The following is a 21,522-nucleotide window of genomic DNA, read 5'->3' as shown; positions in this document are numbered from 1 at the left end:
AGGTGGGAAAAAAAAAAAAAAAAAAAAAAAAAAAAAAAAACACATCAGCAAACGAGGGTAATATCGGTAAATAACTGTTACTAAGCTACAATACCGAGAAATGAACAGTAACTGTACTACTTATATTTTAGGGGTTAAGGATTGAAAGTTGGTTATGCACGCAACCATCCAACTAGTAATTCAAAAAAGGACAAAGAACAATATTAACTCGGCTAAAAACTAATATTGTGGTGTAGAATCGTTTGCATATATTCATTGAAGACGAAATATATCATACAAGTATATATACATCTTATTTAACTTGATTCTAAGGTTTAGGTGGATTAGAACATAATAAAAAATGATGGAGAACAACAAAACAGTAGAAGTGGTTAACTTTGGAAAATCTGTTATAGTGCCAAGCGTACAAGAGCTAGCTAAGGAGTCCATCACCCATGTTCCTTCTAGGTACGTGAGAGTTCAAGAGAACGACAACGACTCAACGATCGACTGTCCGATTGATCAAACATCCCCGGTATCAGTTCCGGTGATTGATCTTCAAAGGCTTCTTCATGCTGATTCTAAGGACTCTGAATTAGACAAACTTCATCTTGCTTGCAAAGAGTGGGGATTTTTCCAGGTACTTATTTTTCCTTAAACTTACACAACTCTTAAGGCTATTTCGCTGTAGCTTTAACCCATTAATCCAAGTGTAACTTTTAATTTGTAATAAATCTGATCGTAGTTTAATGTGTATATTCTATTAGATACATGTAATATGTTATAAAAGATAATATGATTAATCAATTAGATTCATTATTATGGAGTGTGAATATTTTTAAAGGGTAATAAATGTTAAAAATGGTAACTTTTATACTGTATACGGTAATACTGGCAACTTTAAATCATTTTAGGATAATTGTAACCCGTCTTACAATGAACGAAAGATAAGGCTGCCATATTCAAGAATTTGTGAATTTAGATAAGAAACACATAAGTACTTCCTTTGTTTACTTTTAAATGCAACATACCTTTTTGACACGCTTTTCGGGAGATGATTAGACCAGATAAATAAACTATTTTATCAAAATAATGTTAACACCAAGATTTTAGAAAGGTTAAGTTCTAGGGGCCTGTTCTGATTTAGTGAATTGAGTTGAACTCAATTGAACTAAATTGTTTAGGAGAGAAAAAAATTAGGAACTGAACTAAAATGAACTGAAATTAAGCCGAAGAGAACATACTCTATATGTATAAATTATTTTGTTTAATTTGTCCTCTTACATTACTTAATCTCTTCCTTAGTGGTTAGTGCGTGCCGAAATAGTGATGTGTTGTTTAAAAGAAAACAGAGGAGGTATATAGCTAAACCAATCTATTGTGTTCAACAATTTTAACAGGTGATAAACCATTGGGGTTAGCATTTCATTGCTAGAAACATTCAAGGAAGAGGTAACTAATTTTTTGAAGCTTCCAATGGAGGAAAAGAAGAAATTATGGCAACAACAAGACAATCAAGAAGGATTTGGGCAGTTGTTTGTGGTTTCGGAAGACCAAAAACTTGACTGGTGTGATATGTTCTACGTCACCACTCTTCCTCTTAAATTAAGAAAGCCTCATCTTTTTGATAATTTGCCTCAAAATATCAGGTTTTTCTCTAACTCTTTCTTTAATCAGATGCAAAAATCAGACAAATTCTTTTTCTAAAATATTACCTCTCGTTTAATTTGCAATAAAGACATATTTTTTTTCCCTTATTGCAAATAAATTAAACTAAATGAAGGTAGTTATTTCAATTATATCAAATAAGTCGGCCCACATACATTACTAATAATTTTCATGTTGTGGTGACTATTTTTCTACAGCAATTTTAAAGATAAAATAAGTCGGAAAATAATACTTCTTATTTTAATAAGAGTTACACTTTTATGGGCATATAGTTTTAGGCAATTTAATAATGAAGTCCACATTCAAATTTATTGAAAATTAATGAATGTGAGCGGAAAGAAATAATCATTATTAATCAATCAATAACTTAATCTATATCTATATCTATACTTAGTATTTAAAAACTATAACCAAGAAACTAAGAAAGATACATGTCCTGATCTATTCTATTACACTTCTCTAACCATAGTGTCACATGTCATTTTTCATTAAACTTATACTTCATCTTTCATACACACTTTATCTCTTCATCTTCATCTCTCCCCTTTATTTAAACCTTTTCCCATTCTCTCTTTAATTTAAGCTCTTCCACCTTCTATTTAAGCCACTTTTTCGATTAAAGTTCCAAAATTTTAATTTCTTTAATCATGTTTCCGATAACATATTATACCCTATAATAACTTATTGATATTTTTCTTCAAAAAAAAAAAAGCTTATTGATATTTTTCCTCACTTATCTCTCAATACAATTTTATAAGAATAACCCGTGCATTGCACGGGCCAGAAGGCTAGTTAATTAATTAATAATAAAACAAACACCGGAGGTGACACGTGTCATATCATGGTTCTGTTTTTTCCATTCAAAATTCCCATTGCTTTTTAGCAAAAAATGTTTTTAGAATATTTGTATAATGCAAGTATAATAATATTCTTTCAAATCTTTTATATTTTCTTTGTAATAAATATTTTTCTTTTTATTAGATGTTTTTAATTCTTCCATACATATTTACCTAAAATCTTTTTATTTTTTATTTTTTTATTTTTTATTTTTTTTAAAGAATTACCTAAATCTTAGCGTAACCCTTTTTTAATTGATTCATACAATTGATATTAATGAAATTACTTTAACCGGATTATTGTTAGATTTTTCCAAAAAAATAATACTACCTCTATTTTTTTATTAGTTAACACGTTTTGACTTTATCATTATCCACACACCTCCCTTTGACCGTATTTTCTGGTTTATATGTGAAGAAAAATATAGTCAAATGAGATTTTGTTAGATTCGTCACAATGTATATTTTTAAATATAAACTTTTTATAATTTATGCTTATTGCTATTTAAAGATATAAATGATTGAATTTGTGCATTGACAAACGTGACTGAAGACACGTGTCAACTAAAAATAAATGGAGGAAGTATAATTCATAATAAAATTGATTCATTTAATTGATATTAATGAACTTACTTTATATTAAACATGACTTAAATTTTTAAGTGTGTTTTGTGTGCAGCATAACCTTAATAACACTGACCATATTTTAATCTAATTATGATAATATATATTAATATTTTGCTTTGTCTTTTAATATAGATTATGACTATATAATTTCTTCATATTTGATGTTTATGTTTATCAAATTTTATTTGTTAAATTTAGTTACTTTTTTAAAAAAAAAAAAAAAAAAAAATTGAATGAACTTATCGTGCATGGTAGGGGGCCTAAGTTGGTAACAAAAAAATAGCAGTGGGTTAAGTGGGCACCATAAAGAAAAAAAATATATATAATACAGAGTATCAAAGTATAGTTTTTTCTTAAAAAAAATGGAATATTTATTAAAATATGACTATATTTAGTAAGTGTAACACTTATTAAAATACGTACCGGTCATTTTCTTATGTTGCCGTGACTGCTTTTTCTACAACAATAGACAACAATGGATAAGAACCATGCAAGCCGGCATAGACAACAATAGGGATGACATTAAATTTGATGTGTCGTTTACACAAGTCTAAGCAAATATTCGTGTATTCAACACAGGACATTCGAAGTTCCAACAACGAAACATTATATGGTGTGTATCTTACTCATCTCTTCACCTCATACTCCGTATAAAACAAATCTTTAATTGGAAGTATTATGGATAATATCGATGTCATTTTATCATACAAGAAAGGTTTGACAGGATTTAGCCTCGATCTTATATGACTATAAGGTCATGAGATTAAATCTAATCAAGGGCTCTTTGCGAGTGAGGATTTCCGGCCTTGTCATTATTTCTCACTTCTAATGAATTTGACTCACATAAAAAAGGACTCATAAATAATAAATCAACATCAATTAAACTTTCATTGCAATATAAATCAATGATGACAAATATACTTGTATTATCTATTACCATAATACCATTTGTATATACTTGATTTCAGCTTATGACATATTTTGCCAAACATTCAATGTTAGAAATCTCTTTTTGGCTACCTACTACTAATAAATGAGATTGTTAATGCAATACTAGATTGTACATGTGATAATGCATTATATATATGTTTGTAGAAATTGTTTCCATTACATTATATATGTTATTATTATTGAACGATTAAACAGTTGCTCACCTCGGTCCTAGGTCACCAGTTCACCACAAGTTGATTATATTAATGTGTGATAGGGTTACCATGGAAGCTTATACAGTAGCAATGAAGGGCTTGGCTCAGACTATCTTGAACCATATGGCTAAAGCACTAGGGATCAACGAGGGCGAGATGGTAGAGTTATTCGGTGAAGGATGGCAATCCATAAGAATGAATTACTATCCACCATGCCCCGAGCCTCACAAAGCCATAGGGATCACGCCTCACTCGGATGCAGATTCTCTCACAATCCTTTATCAATTGAATGACATCCAAGGCCTCCAAGTTAAGAAAGATGGGAACTGGGTGCCCGTTATACCCCTTGAGAATGCTTTTGTGGCAAATCTTGGGGATTGTATGGAGGTATTCTTGCTAATAACAATACTTAATGAGAAATTAGTGAAAAATGATTTTTTAAGAAAGCGACTTTCTGAAGAAGGACCTAGACAAAAGTTATGAGAAAGGACCTTAATTATAAGTTGTGTGAGGTTGTGAAGAGGAACATTGCCTGATTTTCCTGCTAGTTAACGTCTAATTCTAGCGTTGACTTTCACGTACCTAGCATCTGACACTGAAGAAAGAAGGAAATTCCCTGTTTCTCATGGTGAGAAACGAAATTTGGTTCTCATGAGGGCATTTTCGTAAATAAATCAATAACTTTTTCATTATAGCGGGCTCAACAGTTGAATAAAGTTGTTGATTTATTTACGAAAATGCCATGTGAGAAACAAGATTTGTTTCTCACCATGAGAAATTGGGGCACCCTCAAAGAAAGACTCCCAATTACTTTATTCCCCCTCGTTTCCCCTCATGTGCCTAGCACGGGATTGTTTGAAATGGAGGAAAATATGGGGAAAAAGTATGAAAAGGTATTTTTTAAGTGTCATGTGCTAGGAATTGAACATGATAGTCAATGTCGGAGTCATGCTTGACTAGTCGGAAAACCAACCAAAATTCTTTTCCACAACTTCACACAACTAATAAGGTCCTTTCTCACAACTTTTGTCTTAAAAGGTCTTTATTCACAAAGTCGATCAACCTCTTAAAAGGTCCTTCCTCACACATTCTCCATACTTAAAAAACATACTTCATGTAAGGTTTACACTTTTGAATCTATTCCCACTATTCTATTCTAGTATTGCTACCTAAGCTAGCTAGCTTGTGTGTTTTAAACTAAAGGTGAGATTGGGATAAAATCAACTAGAGAGAATGTGATCCTTTTATAAACATGTAATTAATGTAAATAAATGGTATTCCCCTAATAGAAGCATGTAAATTGGCTTCATTGTTGGTTGACAGGTTTTGAGCAATGGAATATATCGGAGTATTGAGCACAGGGCAACAGTGAACTCCGCGAAAGAGAGGATATCAGTTGCCACATTTCATAGCTCCAACATTGATTATGATATAGGACCAGCTAAGAGCATTGTTGGTCCCCTTAACCCTCCACTTTTCCGAACGGAACCATTGAAACAATACAAGGGGTTCTTTGCAAGAAAGCTCAATGGAAAATCATATCTAGATGTTATGAGATTACAAGGAGATCTCAACACCAATTAAAATTACGGAAAGCCAAGTAGTAAGATCTATATATGATTGTATTGTGTGTGGGACGAGTAATACTCGGAGTGTTTGAAATAAAGCTCGAGGGAAACTAAGTTCGTCTCTTATGAAAACAATAATGTACAAATTTGTTTCCAAAAACTAGTTTATGTTGATAGACAACAAACTACAAAAAACACTTCATCTTATATATTAACTCCTCCATCTTTAATTTATTTGTGGTAGTTGTTTCCAAAAGGTACTGATGAGGGGTTTGACCATTAACATTGATGCAACAGCGGTACGGATATTGGGCGGTTTCGCTTGTTTCTAGAGCAAAATCTCGCGCCCAATCAGAATTCAGGTGCGTTGGTCCGTTGGATGACGAGTTAGTATATTTATTTGTTGAGAAAATTGTGAAAAAAAGAATTTTTGAAAAAGGAGTTTTTAAGTGAAAACTTGTGAAAAAAAAGGTTTATTAAGTTGTATTTTGTTTGTATATGGTACTTGGGTGAGCTTACGTGGTGGTCAACGTCGGAGCTCTGATGTTGACTATCCCGTACTAGTCACGTGACTTATTTAACCAATGAAAGGGTTAGGTCGAGAAATGAGGTAAATTTGGTGATTTTTTTAAAAATAAGTCACGTGACTAATTAACATGGGATAGTCAACGCCGGAGCTCCGGCGTTGACCACCACACAAGCTCACCCAAGTACGCCATACAAACAAAATACAAATTAAAAGGTCTTTTTTCACAAGTTTTCACTTAAAAGGTCCTTTTCAAAAAGTCAACCGCTTAAAAGGTCATTTTTCACAATTTTCTCTTATTTGTTTTCTTTTTCGCTTGTTCGTTAAATATAAAAAAGCATTTGCCTCATTATTGAAATGCTTCTTGTAGGATTGTAGCAACTTCATCTTTTGAGTTCGATCAGGTGCACGGATTACAACGAAAGTTGTGTTAATATTAGGGGAAATTTCACTAAGAAACCTATACTGGTGGTAGTGATTTTGCTTTTAAAATGGTGAATTTTGTTCCACGGTGCAAATATCATGAGATCTTTCATTAAATATCGTATTCTTACAACAAAAATTTCTAACATAATAAATAAATTTAATTTAAGGAAAAAGATCAAATTAGCTAGCTAAGTTCCTGAGTAATTTTAGCTATTGAAAACCTAAGTTTGAAAGTAGGGAGTTTTTTAATTGGAGGGGGGGGGGGGGGGGGGTTAGCTAATTTTATTTAATAGGTAAATAGGCCCTACTCCCCAGGGAAACATCTAAGGAAGTAAGAATCTAGAGAAAATATGGGTTATTATTAGGCCACTTATTATATGTTTTATGGCGCTTTCCAAATATTATTAAGGATATTTTGTGAGAAACTATCTAATCCAGCCTAAATTTTGTGAGAAACTACCTAATAAAAAAATATTGTAAGAAAATACCTAATAAAAAATAAATGTTGTAATATACTAACTTTGATCGAAATTCCACCGTTGTCTTAATTTTAGGATATGTTGGTCTACCTTAGAACACCCCCAAAACCACCGTGAGGGTTGGTTTTCAAGGTGGTAAGGGTATTTTCAGGGTGGTTGGAGGATATTTCGAGTCAGTGAAGGTAGAATAGTATTTCGGGTTGATGATTTTAAGGGTTAGAGGTGGTGGTTTTGGGGTTGAAAGGTGGTTTAGATGTGGTGATGGCGGAGACGATTTCATGTAAGTTGTGTTAGTGTTGGGAATGAAAGCGGTGGTTTTGGGAGTGTTTTGAGGCAAATCAACGGTGAAAATTCGATATAGGTAGTATTTTACAACATTTTACCTTTTCTAAGCTAGTTTTTTACAACATTTTACCTTTATAAGGTAGTTTATTACAACATTTTTTTTATTAGGTAGTTTCTCACAAAATATGAGATTTATTAGGTAGTTTTTGACAAAAAGCCCTATTATTAATTGTGTTGACAAATACGAGTTTATCAATTCAACCTTAATATGAATGCCCCTTCTCCCTAAGCATTTGCCCTATTTTCCTTTTTAGTATGTCATTTTAAGTTTGCTCCATACTACATTTGGTTATGGGATCACTCATAACTAACTACTAATATGTAACCCCACTATTTTTCTCTCTCATGAACTCTTTACAACCAAAAATCAAAACACAACTCCACCCCTTTGGAGTAAATTACAAAGGGATAAAGGAAGTACTTCTTATTATTCCTTAGTGAACTCAATAAGGAGACACTTTTTAAGAGTTGAGGCCTTTGTAATAGAAGCTGGAACAAATCTTAGGTTTAAGGTTGCAAGTAGAGATGACTGTAAACACAAATTTTAAATTTGCACAATATAGATTAAATAAATGAAATAAAGTGTTAGTTTTACTTTGGCTTGAACCCTTGATTGAGGGCAGAGGAGGCTTGATTGTTTATCGAAGATATATTTGATGTAGAGACATGAACTTATGATGTGCCTGATGATTTGATGTATGTTATTCTTACTTTCCTCCATGTTGAAGATCGTCGAGGCTTGATCTCTTCCAGAGGTGATCTTCTAGAGTAGAACGACATATCGAATGCTTGTTGGTGTTATTCTTCTAAGCTTCAAGAGGTTTTCTCTTGAGAGGTTTAGAGTTTTTGTGAGGTTTTCAATATTTTATGGTACAGTCTTGTTTCCTCTTTCCCTAGATGAAGTAGAGAGAGCTATATATACACAGTGACAACACCCTTAAGGTTATAAGGGTTTGATCATGTACATTAGAAATTGGACTTGACAATATAAGTAAATAACTCATTTATAATGGCGTAACTGTTAAAAAAAATATTTGTGGATATTCATTATGCCCTTATATTCTCTAGACAATCTAGGTCTATGGTTTTATTTTTCTCCATAAAAACCCTGGTTATTGTGTATGTATATATATCCCTTAATATATGAAATAATAGAATGATCAATTCTCTCCCTAATTTCCCTCATATTACCTTTATTTCACAACATGTTATCAGCACCACTCTATATCCAATTGAGCATAAAATAGGATTATTCACTGTAAAACCAACAAGAGTCCTGCACGTTTGATTATAGTCATAGCTCAAACATAAAGAAAGGTACACATATACAGATATACTCCAATGCTTAGTTCGTTATTAATTAATTTTCGGTAGATATAAGTTGGAATGAACGTAAATTGGAATGAATGTAAATTGGAATGTATGTGCTATATTTTTCAAGAGAACTGGTGATTTGTATGAGATTTTTGATGCACTATGATTTAATATGCCAAACTTATATTGATTACTTGATTGCTATAACTTAATAAAGTCACTATTATTTAACTTGTATTCTTTCATATGCGTATTATTTTTGGTTAATTGAACGGATTATTATCCACTAAACTCTTACGTCATAAAATAGCTTTTTTTTTTTAAATAAAATCATTCATGGCTATATTGTATTATTTATTATTTACTTCTACAATTCCATAAATTTGATTATATATATTCACGATCATATACCCCGTATCATCATGCATGTATTTGTTTTTCACTGTATACTTGCATGTGATTACTATATACTTTGTTTATTTGATGATATATATATATATATCTTTTATCAATAACCCTTAATTATCTTTTGTGGTTGGATTATATTCATATTAAATCTTTAATTTACACTTCACTCACTGCCTTATTGTTTGATCAGAGATTTATATAGTTGTATCAATTACACATTAGTTTTGGGCTTAGTTTATTAACGAATTAACAAAGTAGTAGTAGTAGTCAGGCTATGCATGAAATAAATTACTTTTTTGGCTATAAGTTTTAGAATCCGTAATTGTATTATTAAGGAGTATGCTGTTTCTCAGTTTCAATTAATAAACTATTATATATGTCTTGAATTATCACTATAATACTTTAGCGGTAGCTAACATTACACTACTAGAATTAGGCCATTTCCCGACTGAAAATACCCGTCGGTAGAGGTTTAAAATCCATCGAAAATAATCATCTTTTCGACGGAATTCCATCGTTACGGTCCGTCGGAAAACAATTCCTAGGAAAAAGTGGAATTTTCGAGGAAAATTCCGCCGAAAATCACTTTTCCGACGGATTTAATTATGTTGATGTGGATTTTGACTTTTATTCTAAATCCGCCGCTATTTTCCGACAGATATATTCCATCGTTGATTTGCTTTGCCGACGAAAAATTCGGTCGTAAACCAGTTATTTGCAAAAATCAAACATTTTGAGGGAAAGAATTCCGTCGCAAATTTACGACGGAAATATGCGTTGCAGATTTGCGACGGAATATAAACCCCTCGCAATGTTTGATTTTTGCGACAGATTTTTATCAAGTAATTCCGTCGCAAATGCGTATTTCCGAAGGATTTAAGATGTAGTATTTGCGTCGAAAATAAGATTTCAATTCAACAAATTCAGATTTATTTTCTTAAAAAAAATACGCATCACTCAAATCCTATACTCCTGCACCTAATTCCTGTTATAATTAAAATAATAATCGAATTATGAAAATATTTATATATATATCCATAAAAGCTAAGTTAGAGTTGATTATAATCAAAAGCTACATAATATAGTCATTTCTACAAAAGTGGGAACATAATCGAAAGCTACATAATTCAAATTAAGTACATGTCCATACTTCATAAACAAAAGCTAGGCTAAACAATCATCGGGGTAACCTGACCTACTTCTCCACTACCTGGTTCGTCCTTGGGGTCTCGATGCTGAGGTTGAATGGTGGAACATGTGTCGTTGCTGGCGAATCGACTCATGAACACATCCCACCTCTCCTGGGATCTCCTCTCTATTTAGGCCACTTCAGCTTGAATTCGAGTTCGCATCTAAGCTTCCATTTCACTCCAGATTTCACCGCGAAAGAGCCTGCACCCTATGCTCCATTTGAGCCTGCATCTGATAAACAACGGATAGTGTGTACTGTTGTGAAGACATGGAAACTCGACTCATTCGGTTGCCATAGTTCAACTCTGCACTTTAGCCAACTCCCCTTACACGACCCTTCTTGTTGCGACCACCCACAATCTCCCAATACAACTCGTTTAAACTCTTTTTAATCCCTTGAGTGGTGGCTTCTTCAACCTTCTTCTGGTAGTTCCCTTATAAGATATACATTATACAAACATATATTGTTTTAAAAAATTACCAACAACATAAGTTACAAGTAAAGAAAATAAGCCTTCTAGTTTGCCTATTTTCTTCATTACTTAACTAAAGAACTCATTCTCTCTCAAATCATTCATATTTTAATTATTTGAAGGTGGCTATGACTTGAAAACACACACAAAAAAAAAGACCAATTACTTAATTGTAGGAACCATTTTTCTCCAAACACATCAAAAAATGACTTAATTGACTTCTAGTTTGCCTATTTTCTTCATATTTTTAACTAATAAACTCATTCTTTTGCAAATCATCTCACTCTTACATAGTTATAAGTGGTTATGACTTGTAATCACACAAAAGAAGATATTTTCTAAGTTTAAGGGATCATTTTCATTAAAATAGGGCCAAGTAAAGCCAAAATGATTCTAATTTGCCTATTTTCTTCATTACTTAACTAACGAACTCATTCTCTCTCAAATTATCTCATTATTACATAGTTATGAGTAGTTATGACTTGTAATCACATAAAAGAAGCTATTTTCTAAGTATTAGGGATCATTTTCATCAAAATAGAGCCAAGTAAAGCCAAAATGGCTTTTAGTTTGCCTATTTTCTTCATTACTTAACTAATGAACTCATTCTCTCTCAAATCATCTCACCATTACAAAGTTATAAGTGGTTACGACTTGTAATCACATAAAAGATGTTATTTTCTAAGTTTTAGGGATCATTTTCATCAAAATAGAGCCATATAAGCAAAAGGAAAAATACACTTTAATAATCCCAACTATTGACGATTTACTTTTAATAATCCCAACACTAAGGTTTATTATCTAATAATCCCAACTATAGGGTATGTTTGCCAAGAGTAGTCCCAGCTGGTCAACACCAAGTCAATGACTTTTTGTAACAGGTAACCAATCCACATGTCAGCACGTGATTGGTATAAAATTTTTAAAAAAAATTAAAAAAAAAGGAAAATTAGAAAAAAAAAAAACAAAAAAACCTCCCAGCCACCACTGTCCCTTTCCGCCACCGCGAAGCCCAAACCTAGCCCAGCCCCCGGACCGCCGACCGTCTCCTTTCACCCCTGAAAGTGACCGGCACCAGACCCCTCATCCCGACCATTCTCCCTCTTGCCTCCTCCATCGTTTGACAAGCCAAAAAAACCTATAATAACCACCCCAAAATCGCAGCCTACACCCCGAAAATCGCTACCTACGCCGGAAAACTACCTAACTACACTGAAAACCCAACCCTGACCCTAAAATAGCCACCTCCCTTCTCACGCTCAACCCCAAATAGCCACCAATACCAACTACGCACAAACCCGACCACCATAACCACGCAACTCACAACTCCCAATTCCAAGAAATTCAAGCAACACTACACAAATGGCTGATCATTTTGGGGGTTGAAAAGGCCGGTCGGCCATTTTGAGGAGGTTAGGGGAGGTCGTCGACCAGTTTTAAGTGGCCTGGGGTTGGACCATAGGGTTTCACGGTGGGGGGAAAGAGGAGGAGGTAGCTGGGGATGGGTTTTGGGTTTTGTTTTTTAATTTTTTATTTATTTTGGAGCAATTAAATGCTGTCATGTAAATTTTTTTTTTAAAAAATTTTCTTTTTAATAGGTTACTGGTCATTGGGACTACTCTTGGCAAACATACCCAATAGTTGGGATTATTAGTTATTAAACCTTAGTTGGGATTATTAAAAGTAAATCGCCAATAGTTGGGATTATTAAAGTGTATTTTCCTAAACAAAAATTGCTTCTAGTTTGCTTATTTTCTTCATTTCTTAACTAATCAACTCATTCTCTCTCAAATCATCTCACTATTACATAATTATAAGTGGTTATGACTTGTAATCACATAAAAAAAAAAGTTATTTATTAAGTATAGGGATCATTTTCATCAAAATAGAGGCAAGTAAGTAAAAAATGTCTTCTAGTTTGCCCATTTTCTTTATTTCTTAACTAATGAAGTCATTCTTTCTCAAATCATTTATATTATAAGTAATTGAAAGTGAAAATGACTTGAAAAAACATAAAAAGACCAATTACTTAAGTTAAGGAACCATTTCCTCCAAACACATCCATAAGTGGCTTAAGTGACTTCTAGTTTGCCTATTTTCCACATTTCTTGAGTAATAAACTCATTATTTCTCAAATCATCTCACTATTACATAGTTATAGGTGGTTATGACTTGTAATCATATTAAAGTAGCTATTTACTAAGTATAGGGATCACTTTCATCAAAATATATAAATTACATAACACATCCATTATATAAAACAAATATATCATAATCATAATTAAATTGATATACACAAATAAGTAAACAATAAACAACATATTATTTTTATCAAAATAAACTAAACTAACAAATACATTTAACTAGATAAACTAACATACATAATTAAACTAAAATAAACTAAACTGTAGACATCGCTCGAAGTGCGCCTACGTTAAAAGCATGTGTGAATATGCTTGGCACTCATAGGAAGTGGGAATTGACATATACGATTAGGGACAAGGAAAGTAGGGAGCCGCCAACAAGTTTTTAAGGAACTTGTAAACCGTTCACGGATCATAAAAAGGCAACCACGATAAGGGACAACGATAGGCAACAACGATTGACCCGTGAAGGTTACACCCCATTCATAATCCATGAGATTACTAACTCCATATGGTTCGGAACCACGAAAGGAGGATCGGGGATGATGGTACGAAGTGAGTCATGGAGTCACATTCGCCCGTATTGGCCTCTACTCGATTCTTATATTGAAAAGTATTCATGTGATCTCAAAGGCATACAAACAATAATTCAATTCGCTCCAAACTATTATTTAACTAAATTGGTTGAATATTAATGCACGCATAATTCTAAAATATGGTGATCACTTGAATTAACAACAAGATTAAAAAGGAACCTAAACCGGTTGTCCAAATTATCTTATTAGGCGTGATTTTCAATTACATATTCCCTTTAACATGCAATATGGTGATCAAAATAAATATAATAGAATAAACATTAATATTAAAACCAATTTAATCACAACTCCAACAACATAAAATCGTTAGAAAAATAATAATAATAAAAGGAGCATGATCCTTACTTTGAATCTGTTTGTTTGCAACTACAAAATAATAAACGAGTTAGTAACTTCAAGAAAATAATAAAATAACTAAATTAAATTAAATGAAATAAAGTTGATTTTGGGGCCAAACCCTCAAACAGTTCTACCTTTCACGCCTTGGCTTAAGGACAGAACCTCGAGTAAAATATGGACTCCTTTGAGTGCTTGAAGAAGGAATTTTGAAGTGAAAAGGGTAGGCTAGTGTTTAGGTTAATAGCATAGAAGAGAGAAAATAATAATAATAAAATTCTCGGTGCCCCGTTCATCAGAAATAAGGGGGTATTTATAGGGAAAATGTGCTGAGGGAGCACACAGAACCCTAAAATGATAAAAACCCTAAAAAAGTATCCCGTGACACGGTCAGACTGTACCGTGACTACACGGTCAGACTGTACCGTCAGACGGTACACTTTCCCGTGACACGGTACAGTTTTGGAGTGACGCGGGAAATTTTCAGAAAACGGGATGAAAAACGCGTTAAGGGTTTACGCGGAAAGGACACGGAACGTCCCGTGTCACAGCAGACCTCCCGTGTTACGAGAAGTCCCACCGTCAGACGGGAAGCATTCCCGTGACACGGTGGCAATCTGCCGTGGCGCGGGAATTTTTCAGTCCATTTTCCGTCTAAATTCATTTTTAACCCTAATTTCTTTCGGCTTTTTAAGTGCCGATTGATAATTTCGGGCTTTTTCTGACTTTTATTATTCGGGCTAAAATAAGAAAATAATTAAATAAAAAGAAATAAAAGGTTTGGGCCAAAAATAAATAATAAAACAATAAAATAAAAAGGTTTGGACTTAAAATAAGTTGGGCTGAAACTAAAACTATGCTTTTACCAAACAACAAGACTAATCCATGGACCATTCAAAAATATGAATTTAATAAAATACGATTTTTTAAGCACTCTCGGGATTAAATACTAAACCCGACCAATAGTGGCGGTGAAAGGTTATTTATCATCAGGTTTGGTTTTGGGGAGACATTTTTAGGTGTCTACATAAACTAACATATTATTTTTATCAAAATAAACTAAACAAACAAATATTTTTAACAAAATAAACCAACATACATAATTAAACTTAAATAAACTAAAATAACATATTATTTTTATCAAAATAAACTAAACTAATGCCTATTTTTAACTTAATAAACTAACATACATAGTTAAACTAAAATAAACTAAACTAACATATTATTTTTATTAAAATAAACTAAACTAACAAATACATTTAACTAGATAAACTAACATACATAATTAAAGTAAAATAAACTAAACTAACATATTATTTTTATCAAAATAAACTAAACTAACAAATTTTTTTAACTAAATAAACTAACATACATAATTAAACTTAAATAAACTAAAATAACATATTATTTTTTTTTATCAAAATAAGCTAAACTAATGCCTATTTTTAACTAAATAAACTAACATACTAAAATAAACTAAACTAACATATTATTTTTATCAAAATAAACTAAACTAACAATTATTTTTAACTAAGTAAACTAACATACATAATTACCCTACACTAAAAACAGAAATAAACTAACATATTTCTATATACAAATACTCACTAAGATATCATGTATTAACTAAACTAAGAATTTTAGGATTTATAATGTCACTAACCTCTAGATCTGCACTTTTTATTTACAATTAGACCAAGAAAATCCACAATTCCTACAAATAAATAAAATTGAAAACTAATTTAGAGTTTATGATGTGAGATTTAATTTTAGTGTTTAAAAAAAATTAAGATGGGCAACACTTACCACCAGCTACATAGCGGCCGGAGATTGGAGATGGTGGTGGTTGTTGTTGCTGATGCGAAGGTGGTGGTGGCCCCTATCCAACCAAAACAGGCTAGGGTTTACCAAAAAAACAATACTTATAATCGGCCGGCGAACAGCGGTGGATGGATGGGAGAACGACAACGGGAGAGACAAGGGGACAGTGGTGGCTTGTCACATGTTTATTGGGGATAGGGTTTATCGAAAAAAAAGAAAAACCAAAATTCACATACCGTCGGCGCGCAAGCGGTGGGGGATGGACAAGAGAAAGGTAGGGGAATGGCGGGGAATCGGCAGTGAGTGCGCCGTATTTTCCTCTTACTCTTTCTCCCTTTCTTTCTTTCTCTCTCTTCCCTTTGGTTGTGGTTGGTGTTTCGTGAAGTCAGAAGAGAGGGCTGTTGTTTTGTTATTAATTGGTTTCCGATCGAATTAAACTCGAAAATAATAATTTTCAACGGAATATTCCGTCAGAAACAATTATCTTGATATATTGAACATTTATGATTTGATTTGTATTCAGTTATTACTTATGTTGCATAGCGTTGAAGATACATTTTGGTCATATTAATTATGTGTATACATTGAGATAAATTCTTGCCAATTATACTTGAATCATTACACTTGAAGTGTAGGTTGTATGATCAGTTCAAAATAAAGATATGCCTAATAGATATGATATTTGACAAGATAGTGTAGTTAACACTAATAGTGTAATAGTATACAAAAACCATAGTGTATGAAATACCCTAAGAGTGGTATAAATATATGATTTATTATTACAATAGATGGCCTATGATGTAATAAAGTTATGATGGTACCAATAAGAAATGTATTCATATATCATAGTAAAATAGCATGCGCAATGTACGTGTAAAGGAATTTTATGATACCGATGCACAATGGAACCGATGAATAATATGCATATGCATAATAGAGTGAACTAGTGAATAAGTGATCTGAAATATATGATGTCGACATGATGATAATGATCATAATTTTATCATGGACCAGAAGTCTAATGAACTATGGATTTTATATCCACATTGTACAGTGTCTTGCATTATTTATAGGCATATGTATGTTCATATACATGTGTGAGTCATAGGTTAATGGATAATTTTTTGCATATGTCAAAAGTTGTTAGATGCATTAGTCATTGTAATTTAATATGTTATCATGTTTACTATATCTCAAATTGCATGCATTAGTTTCTATATAATATTTGTGGTATATGTAAATGTTCATTATATATATAGAAGGCATATTTACAACTTTGATGAAAATTAGAAAGATATATTTATATTCCAATGGGCTTATAATAATGATGAAATTATATATGACATTGATCTTATATTATTTATAAATAATGTAAGAAAAGTTCCCAAAGAACTGATATGCAACGTATTTATAGCCCTACAAATTTTATATTTTGAATATTGTAATTAATCATCGAACTTTTATTCTATGTCACTACATCCTTGACATCTCAGCCTGAAGATCGAGAATATGAAAGTTAGTGAGAATTACTATTTGTATTTGCAAGAGAACTATCATGTCAATTATGAATATTCTACAGAATATCAACAAGATACTTATGCGTGAGACTGTTTTATTATGGTTTATTAGAAGAACCATGATAAATGTATATAATTACATGCGTTTTATTAATTCATACGAGATTGAAGAGCAACATTAATAATATCATGTGTTGCCATTAAGGAATGTTTGATCAAATAATGATCATCAATTTCTATTATTCACGACCTCTAGAAGAAGGCGTAGCTGCATAAGTTTAAATTTTAATGTAACTTTATTCAAATAAAAGTTTGGAATGATATGGAGATAAATCCATACATAGTGAAATGAAGACACTTTAATTTAATTTATATGTTCATGTGAAGACTAGAAGATGCAAGTTCAAATTAGGAGGATCGAAGATCAAGAAGTGATATAATTTCGCACCATGTGAGAAGATACTCAAATATATTGGATTCATTGCATTAGAAGATCTCAAGCTATACATTCATCCAGGGGAGAAAATACGAGCTGCACTCTTTTTCTGATACCTTAAACATGATATTGTCCCACGTTGGTTTTCCTGGTAAGGTTTTTGATGAGGAAGCATCCTGAGCGTATTACGAAGAATAATATACTCTTTTTCCTGAATTAGGTTTTTATCCCACATGATATTTTCCTAGTATGGTTTTAATGAGGCATGGTTTCCGATAATGGACATCCAAGGGTGGGTGTTATGAAATATTTGTGGATGTTCTTTATACCGTACCCCTGTATTTTCTGGAATAATCTAGGTCTATATTTTTATTGCTCTCCATAAAAACCCTAGTTATTGTGTATGTATATATATATCTCATAATATATGGAATAATAGTATGATCAATTCTCTCCCTAATTTTCCTCATATTTCCTTTATTTCACAACACTAACATGTTTGTTACATTTTATCCATCAAAATGAACCAAAAATAAATAAATTAAATAAAATAGGTTAATTTATATATTTTTCACGTATAGTAGTATAAATAAATAGAAAATTTTGACATTTACCACCTACTATTGTTTTCATTTTAGCAATTACCACCTACTATTATTTTTTTTTGAAAATTTCCACCAACTTTTTTCTTAAACACCAAATGTTTCCACCTAGTTGGCTCTCAACCACCTTATGACATCATGTGGGCCTCACATAATACCTTCCCTCCCTTTTTTCCCATTTCTTATTTGTCACTCAATACTTTACTCCCAAATTTAATTTTTCGCTGAATGAAGTCAAAAAAGCAAACAATATCCAATCAATTATTTGGTTTGGAGAAGTGAATTGCAATGCTTTCGATTTCTTTTAGAGAAAAATGAACCTGTGAGTGAAGTATCGAGTGAGAAATAAGAAATGAGAGGGAAAAGGGAGGGAAGGTATTATGTGGGGCCCATATGACGTCATAAGATGGTTGAGAGCGAAGTAGGTAGGATATTTATTTAGTGTTTAAGATAAAAGTTGGTAGTAATTTTCAAAAAAATAATATAAAATAATGGGTAATAATTACTAAAATGGAAATAATAGTAGGTGGTAATTGTCAAAATTTCCTAAATAAATACTCACTCCGTGTTTTAATAAGTGTTACACTTACCAAATCCGGCCGTGTTTTTAATAAGTGTTACACTTCCTTTTTTGGCAAAAAACTACATTAAAATTTTATATCGATCTCTCTCCTTTCATGGTCTCCACCCAAACTCACTACTACTTTTTTATTATATATTTCCTCACACATTCATTATTTTTCAATAAACTATTAACCCACTATCTTTCTTTTATAATTTTTTAATACTTCAACTACCCCACTTATAAATTATTTTATTTAAGTCAATTAAATTTCCTAAAACTATGTGCCGGTAAAACTGTAACACTAAAAAAACACCGAAATAGTATTAAAACTCTAGCCTTTGGACAGAGAAATCAAGAAGTCTACGAGAATAGAAACTCACAAATTAGGTGACTGAAAGTGGCATAGAATGATGTCGGTAGCTGTAGAGGTTTTTTTAGACGAAGCAATCGAAGTTGAGCTTTATGGCAAATTAAGAAGAGGGACCCATAGTAGTTAAATGAAGTCATACTTCGATGTACATCCCTTAATAATAATTATGAAATAATTGAAATATAAAAAAACAGACAAATGATTTGATAGTTGGTTTGTTGGATGTCCGTGATATAATTGCGATATACGTAGTAATAACATTGTGGTGTTGAATCTTTGGATAAGGTGTTAATCGTAGCAATTGAGAGGAAGAATCTAGAGAGAGAAATTGAGGAAAAAGAATTTCTGTGTTTTTATTTCTGAATAATGAATTTACAGAAGAGGAAGTGTATTTATATCTTACAACTAATGTCCAGCTAACATAATTAATGCTGACTCAGCTAACTAATTCTGTTACAAGAATAAATTGGCAGCTATATTGTGTGAGTGAGTGTAGGAATAGAATCGTACTCCTGGTCTGGACTATTATAACCAACACCCCCCCTCAAGCTAGGAAGGGGTGAAACCATTCCAAGCTTGGACAACAAATGGTTGAACTTGGATGAAGGCAGAATTTTGGTAAATACATCTGCAAGCTGCTCTAAAGTAGGAAGATAAGAAAGCTGGAGCAAACCTTCAAGAACTTTGTCACGTGTAAAATGACAATCGATTTCTATGTGTTTGGTTCGATGATGAAACACAGGGTTCTTTGCAATATGCAAAGCACTCTGGTTGTCACAATGCAAAGTAACTGGCTTTAACCCAGTAGCACCCAACTCCTCAAGTAATCGAACCATCCAGGCTACCTCTGAAGAAGCATTAGCCATTGCACGATATTCAGCCTCAGAGCTTGAAGTAGAGACAATTCCTTGTTTCTTGCTTTTCCAGCTGATAGGAGATTTTCCTAACAAAAGTATGTAACCAGTAACTGATCTTCGAGAATCTGGACAGGAGCCCCAATCACTATCATAGAAGGCTTGTAAAGTAATCTGATTATCTGCTCTCATCAGAATACCTTGTCCTGAGGTACCTGCTATATACCTGAGTGTGTGTAAAAGGGCTTGAAAATGTGGCTCTCTAGGAGTCTGCATGAATTGACTCAGCATCTGAACAGTATATGAAATGTCTGGCCTGGTGTTAGACAAGAAATTCAGCTTGCCCACCAAACATCTATATAACTCAGGATCACTGTAAAGAGCTCCATCGACAGCAGTGAGTTTTAGATGCATAGGCAATGGTGTAACAACAGGTTTACAATCAGAGATCCCTGGAGTCTGAAGCAATTCTTGTGTCAACTTATGCTGAGATAAAGTGATACCCTGAGGATTATATCCCACTTCTAATCCAAGAAAGTAGCTTAATTTTCCAAGATCTTTGATCCCAAACAAGGAGTCAAGATGCTGCTTCAGGGCAGAAATACTTAAAGGATCAGTCCCAGTTAGAATCATATCATCTACATAGACTGCTGCCAAAGTCATATGACCATGACCTTGCTTGATGAAAAGAGAGTAGTCATTTTTTCTTTGCTTGAAACCTTGAGACAGAAGTTCATTATGCAATTTGGCAAACCACTGCCTTGAAGCTTGCTTCAAACCATAGAGAGATTTATTAAGTCTGCAAACCAAATTGTCAGGATTGGAAAGACCCTCAGGAGCTGTCATGTAAACCTCTTCATCAAGCTCTCCATGTAGGAAAGCATTATTCACATCCAACTGTGATATTTCCCACCCTTTAGAGGCTGCAATTGCAATAATGCTTCTGATGGTTTCCATTTTTACAACAGGGGAGAAAGTCTCAGTGTAATCAATTCCATACTTTTGTGAGTACCCTTTGGCAACTAGCCTTGCCTTATATCTCTCAATGGACCCAACAGTTTTTCTCTTTATCTTGTAGACCCATTTAAAGCCTATAGGCTTCTTACCAGAAGGCAAAGAAACCAGATCCCAAGTTTTATTCACTCTTAAGGCCTGTAATTCTTTATCCATAGCTGCAACCCAATTAGGATCTTGTGAAGCTTCCTTGTATGAGGTAGGTTCTCTTTCTGTAGAGGATTGAGCAATAAAATCTCTCTGTAAACCAGGAAGATCCTTAAAACACACCAAATTACACCA

The 21,522-nt window shown here is 32.8% G+C and overlaps 1 pseudogene across 1 annotated transcript; it reads left to right on the top strand.

The window, feature by feature from the left end:
• The first annotated feature begins 238 nt into the window (after positions 1-238).
• Positions 239-5,961, top strand: LOC145635004 (protein SRG1-like; annotated as a pseudogene). The gene is made up of 4 exons (XR_014113732.1): positions 239-619; positions 1,380-1,628; positions 4,318-4,642; positions 5,579-5,961. The product of XR_014113732.1 is annotated as a protein SRG1-like (transcript).
• Positions 5,962-21,522: the final 15,561 nt, after the last annotated feature.

This window comes from Chenopodium album, chromosome 6 (genome assembly GCF_948465745.1).
Source record: "Chenopodium album chromosome 6, dcCheAlbu1.1, whole genome shotgun sequence".
Classification (NCBI taxonomy): domain Eukaryota; kingdom Viridiplantae; phylum Streptophyta; class Magnoliopsida; order Caryophyllales; family Amaranthaceae; genus Chenopodium; species Chenopodium album.
The sequence above is the reverse complement of the archived record's forward strand: the minus strand, read 5'-3'. Positions and strand labels throughout refer to the sequence as shown.